Raw genomic sequence first — 6,105 nt, 5'->3', positions numbered from 1 at the left:
AACAAACAGTAATATGATGGATTTCCTTCAACTCTCCATCTCTGGGTCTCTGGGACTCTCCCCACTGCTGTTAGCCCGGAGTCTCTTGCGGGCTCTGCTGCTCACTAAAATGTGTCTGACAGTGAAAACATTGAGCAGCAAAATCACAACAAATGGGATAAACGGGGTTATAATCTGATGCAGGAACTCAATTGATACCCAGACTGTAGAAAACCGAACAGACTCTGTTACGTAACAAAAGAAGGGGGAGTTGAAGAGCGAATACTGACCTGTGTAGATAAAATACCAGATAATATTCTTTAAACAGCTCAGAACAGTCACTGTTCCCAGAACCATAGCTGCCATTTTACTGGTGCAATATTTACTTTTCAGCTTCTGGCCACAAATGGCCACGAAGCGATCAAAGGTGAAAGTGACGGTGAACCAGACAGAACAGTCAGTGGCTGCATAAAGCAGGATGCCATGGATATTGCATATCGGCATGAACTTCAGGAAAAGAAACTGTTCCCAATAAACAATTGGAATGTGTCTCAATATCAGGTCGATGATAATTACCAGTAGATCTGCTGCTGCCATGGCCACCGGGTAGCATGTCACACATTTAGAGAGACCACATTTTCCCTTAGACAGGATCACAATCATCACTGAGTTAGCTGTGAGGAAGGGGAATAAATAAGAAAATTATTCTTCAGGGTGGGAACAAAGCTATCAGATTGATTCAGGAAATTGAGATTTTCAGAAGCACTGTGTCCAGGGATCTATTGCAATGATTCTACCTGAAAGAACAAACAAGGAATTTTATGATGTGGTGAAGGCAGGAGAGATTAAATGGCAAAAGCAATGACACTAAAATTAATAAACTAAATGTTGATCATGATCCTCCACTTCCTCCTTTCCCCCTCAAGACACTTCACAGGAGCAATATAAAACAAAATATGACACTGAGGCACATAAGGAGCTATGAGGAATGACTAAAAGCTTGGTCAAAGTGGTAAGTTTATGGAGTGGCTTTCGGGGAGCAAGGTGAGATTGAGAGGTGGAGAGGTGAAGGGAGGGAATTCCAGAGCTTGATGGCCAGGCAGCCAACAATAATGGAGTGATTAAAGTGGTGATTCCATAATCAAAGGGAGAGAGAGAAAACCGATGGGGCAGGCGAACATTCCTCCTCTCAGCCTGAGTGAGGCGATGGTTCTCCATATCATGGGACCAGCTGTGACAGAGACTAGAGCATCCAGTGTCAGTGCAAGCATTTAGGGTGATGTTATGTTTCTGCCTTGACCCCTTCTTAACTCCGAGCTGCGCCTCATCCTGCTGTCTGGAATCATGTCCAAGCTGCAGATGGTGGGACCATGGACCTTGTGCTTTCCATCCCACCCCAATCCCTCTCCCCAACATCCCTTTAAAGCAGCTAAACACGGTTTACTGAATTAATAGCTGGAAACAGAGACTTACCAGGGACACCAACAATAGCGAGGATGGGGTAGTAACCTGCTTGAATAACCAGAAGTAGCCCATAAACTCGCCATGATAATGTCATCCAATCAGAATTATTAGAAAGCCAGCCAAGCCCATCGGTTAAACTCCGATCCATTGTTCTCAGATTCCGATCCATTGTTGTAACATTCCAATCCATTGTTCTCAGATTCCGATCCATTGTTGTAACATTCCAATCCATTGTTCTCAGATTCAGATCCATTGTTGTAACATTCCAATCCATTGTTCTCAGATTCCGATCCATCCTCTCCCTCTCTCTGGACCCGCTGATCCCTGTCAGTGCCAGTGGTGATGTTCCTGCTGACATTATGGGATAACACATTGAACGGATTCACTTATAAACAGAAGAGGGAAACCCTCCAGTGACACAATTAGGATCCATGGAGAGTGACATTAATTACAGTCACTGAACAAACAAGTTCAGTTAACCCCTTCCAATCCAACACTTTTTATACCACAATAAAGTAAAACATTTACCTGGTCTGGATGGGATGTGAGAGGGTCACTGAGGGAAGGAATGGTGGAAATAGTGGGCACACTGACCATGACCTTTCAATCCTCCTTGGATATGGGGGTGATGCCAGAGAACTGGAGGGTTGTTAATGTTCCACCCGGTTTAAAAAAGGAGAGGGGGATAAACCCTGTAACCACAAACCACATCAGTGAAACATTGGGGGAAACTTCTAACTTCTAAAATCTGCAATAACTTAAAATGTGGCTTGGAAAACATGGGCTGAATTTTCCGTTCGGTGGGTGGGTGGAGCTGAAGCAATTGTGGGCAGCGCTGCCATTTTTCGCGGGGGGGGGCCAATTAAGGCCCACCCAGCGCATTTCACACTCTCGTGGAGAGCGGGACTTTTAAAATTGCTGCGGGCGTGTCCAGACCGCTGGTTCAAATGGGGAACCGGCAGTCTGTATAAAATAAGGCCAGGCAGCCTCCTTTAGGCTGATCACCATGGCCAGCTCCAGGTTGTACTGCAGGGGGTCTGCAAAGCAGGCTGTGGTAGAGTGAAGGCCAGAGGAGGAGGGCAGGCTGCAGGGTGTGGGCCAGGAGCAGGGCAGGCTGCCGGGTGTGGGCCAGCAGCAGGGCAGGCTGCAGGGTGTGGGGCAGGAGCAGGGCAGGCTGCAGGGTGTGGGCCAGGAGCAGGGCAGGCTGCAGGGTGTGGGGCAGGAGCAGGGCAGGCTGCAGGGTGTGGGCCAGGAGCAGGGCAGGCTGCAGGGTGTGGGCCAGGAGCAGGGCAGGCTGCAGGGTGTGGGCCAGGAGCAGGGCAGGCTGCCGGGTGTGGGCCAGCAGCAGGGCAGGCTGCAGGGTGTGGGCCAGGAGCAGGGCAGGCTGCAGGGTGTGGGGCAGGAGCAGGGCAGGCTGCAGGGTGTGGGCCAGCAGCAGGGCAGGCTGCAGGGTGTGGGCCAGGAGCAGGGCAGGCTGCAGGGTGTGGGCCAGGAGCAGGGCAGGCTGCAGGGTGTGGGCCAGGAGCAGGGCAGGCTGCAGGGTAGGCCAGCAGGGGGCCACTGTGCCCCTCGCTTCTCTGATGACTGCCTTGCTGCCCTTGTTGAGGAGGTGGCAGCCCGGCGAGAGGTCCTGTTTCCCCAGGATGGGAGGAGGAGGGCCCCCCCCATGTGATGAAGCGGGCCTGGCAGGAGGTGGCGGAGGTGGTCACTTCCAGGGATGTTGTGCAGTAAACATGGATCCAGTGTCACAAGCGCTTCAATGATTTGTTGCGCTTTGGAAGGGTGCAGACCATGTTGACCTTGGCCATTTAACCCAGCAGGTAGCCTTAGCCTTTGAGGCCACCCCCCTCCATGTCTTAGTGTCGTTACTACATTGGGCATTTGGCGTGAGCTGGGTGGTCAAGCAGATAGTGACCATGCTTACATCAGGCTTCGTGGTTGATGAGAAGACGGGTTCTCCCTGCACCATGTTCCTGTTCTGCTACCCTAACGGGTCTGCCCAGCAAGGTCCCTGTAATCATCCTTACTTTCCAAGGTCCTACCATTTCTCCTGTTTTCCCGTACCTTGTTTGTCCTGCCCAAGTGCATAACCTCACACTTATCCACATAACATTCTATGTGGCATTCCTTAGGCCATGTGACCAGCCTGTCTGTATGCGCCTGTAATGTTTGGGCCTCCTCCTGACTATTTACCACCCCACCAATGTTCCTCTCCTTTGGTACTTGAAGGTTGAGTGCATTATGAGCTTTGGGGGGGAAAGGGATGAGTTGTGTTTCTGACTGAACGCTAACTGACCCACTGTCCTTGTTAATTTCAGCATCATCAGAGCATGGCCGCAATGAGGACGTCCAGATGCCCCCTTCCACACCTGAGGGGTATCAATTGTCACGAGCGTCACACCATTTCAGTGAGGCAGGCACCAGCGCAGCGACTAACACATCAGTGGGGAATGTAACATCGGCTAGTATCCCGTAGCACAGTGGAGAGGGCACTTCACAATCGCTGGAGGAGATGGCACAGACAGAGAGAGCCGATGGTGCCAGCAGCCAGAGAACTGCAGGGGACTAGGCACATGCTGAGTCTGGCAGTGATGATGTGCCTCTGGAGATGTCCGCCATGCAGCAGCTGCAGGACAAGCGGCCGGGTGCGCGGGAACATCTGAGAGTGTTGCATGAGAGTGTGCTTCACTTGGTCTCTGTGGTGGAGGAATCCAGGCAGAGTGTCAGTGATGGCATGAACCTCATGTCAGAGCGTCAGGCTACCTCCATGGAGAGATTGGCAACTCTCATGGAGAGGGGCTTCCAACAAATTAATCAGATTCTGATGGGGTTACGCTCGGACCTGCAAGTCCTCACAGCGCTACTGGCCACAGGTGGTCATTGGCAATGTGGAAGATGTTCTGGGCACCAACTGTCCCAGCGTGGTGCCCATCCACCTGCGGTGAGCAGGGAGGTCCAAAGTGACCTCACGTCGGCACAGCAGCTGCCTGTTGTCTGTGCGTGCTCCTCTCAGGGCGCTCCGGATGAGGGATGCAGCTCTGCCCCTCTGCCAGTGACCATTGCATCTGTTGAGGCTGCGACAACTGGGGAGCTGCCAGCTGTGGAACTGGCCAATCCCTCCCAGGCTGTGCCACCAGAGGCTCCACGGGCCAGAGGACGTCCGCCAAGGTCATCGAGGCCAACAGGACAGCAGAGTCAGCAGGCTGTCTCACAAGCCACTCCGAGCGATGGGGCAGCACCAAGACGTAGCACCCACAAACGCAAGCATAAGGCACGTTAGGCCCACCACGGGTTTGTCACTGGTGCTTTTGTGTTGGCCCGAGATTAGGGAATTTCTATTTTTCAATGTTGGAGCAACATTTTGTTTTGATTTTTATGGCACCATCTGATGGATGGAAATAAAGTTCACATGTGTTACCATGGCTGAGCGAGGCTCCTTTGTGCTGCATTTGTATGTTTCACAGACATATCATGAGTATTTGAGTGGACATTGATGTTTATGTAGGAAGCCCTTCGTTGCAGCTGATGAAGTGGAAGATGTAGCACCTAAGTGCCGCTTATGGATGCGCCAGGCAATTCTGGTCCTGCCGATCCATTTGTGTGGAGCTAGCTGAAGGTTCATTGGATTAAAGTCTCCCGGGTGTCCCTGCCTCCTTGGTGTAGTAGCAGGTTGGCGTGCTGCCCCTCATCATTGCCCTGTGCTTCCTCATCCTCTGAGGCACTGCTGGATTCATCGTGTGCAGCGGAATCCACTGCGTCAAGGTCTTCATCGTCCACTGCATCCCCCCTTTCCAGTGCAAGATTGTGGAGAGTGCAGCATGCAACCACTATCACCAAGACACGATCTGGGGGGGTACTGGAGTGTGACCCCTGAGCGGTCCAGGCATCGGAAGCGCATCTTGAGAAGACCGATGGCTCTCTTCACCACAGCCCTTGAGGAGGCGTGGCTCCTATTGTAGCGCTGCTCAGCTTCTGTTCTTGGATCGCGGAGAGGCGTCATAAGTCACCTTCTGAGGGGATAGCCCTTGTCACCCACCAGCCATCCATCCAGCCGAGTCAGAGCACTGAAGAGTCCCGGCACCTGGGAGTGTCTGAGGATGTAGGCGTCGTGGGAGCTGCCTGGGTACCTTGCACAGACTTGTAGAATCAGCATCCTGTGATCATACACTATCTGCACGTTCATGGAGTGGAAGCCCTTCCTGTTGACAAAGGCACCGGGCTCACCTGCTGGCACCTTGATTGCCACATGTGTACAGTCTATAGCACCCTGGATGCGGGGGAAGCCAGCAATGGCCGCGAAGCCTCTGGCTCGCTGTGTGTGACTAGCCTGGTCACAGCGGAAGTGGATGAAGGTCAATGCCCATCTGAACAGAGAGTCTGTAACCTGTTTGACACAAGTGTGGACAGCTGATTGGGAGACACCACAAAGATCACCCACCGAGCCCTGGAAGGAGCCAGAGGCATAGAAGTGGAGGGCAACTGTGACCTTCAGAGCCGCTGACATGGGGTGTCCACCCACACAGTTAGGGGAGATCTCAGGGACAAGTATCTGACAGATGCTGTTGACTGTTTCCTTTGACAGTCGGAGCCTCCTTCAGCAATGCACCTCAGTCATATTGAGGTAGCTGCTTCGCCGCCTGAATATCCTGGCAGTGGGATAGT

At 52.4% G+C, this 6,105-nt stretch overlaps 1 protein-coding gene across 4 annotated transcripts in view; it reads left to right on the top strand.

Moving 5' to 3' along the window:
• Positions 1-6,105, top strand: part of LOC144668775 (EVI5-like protein) — a 167,347-nt gene that overhangs the window by 151,551 nt on the left and 9,691 nt on the right. Inside the window, exon 8 of one of the 4 annotated variants that reach the window (XR_013573551.1) lies at positions 373-528. The exons of the other annotated variants lie outside the window; for them this stretch is intronic. The gene's annotated coding sequence lies outside the window, so the exon portion shown is untranslated. Of the gene's footprint in view, positions 1-372; positions 529-6,105 lie in introns of those variants that run through there. 4 annotated transcript variants of the gene reach the window in all.

Source organism: Cetorhinus maximus, chromosome 28 (genome assembly GCF_964194155.1).
Source record: "Cetorhinus maximus chromosome 28, sCetMax3.hap1.1, whole genome shotgun sequence".
NCBI classification, from domain to species: domain Eukaryota; kingdom Metazoa; phylum Chordata; class Chondrichthyes; order Lamniformes; family Cetorhinidae; genus Cetorhinus; species Cetorhinus maximus.
Note: the sequence above shows the minus strand (reverse complement) of the source record. Positions and strands in the feature narration are given on the sequence as shown.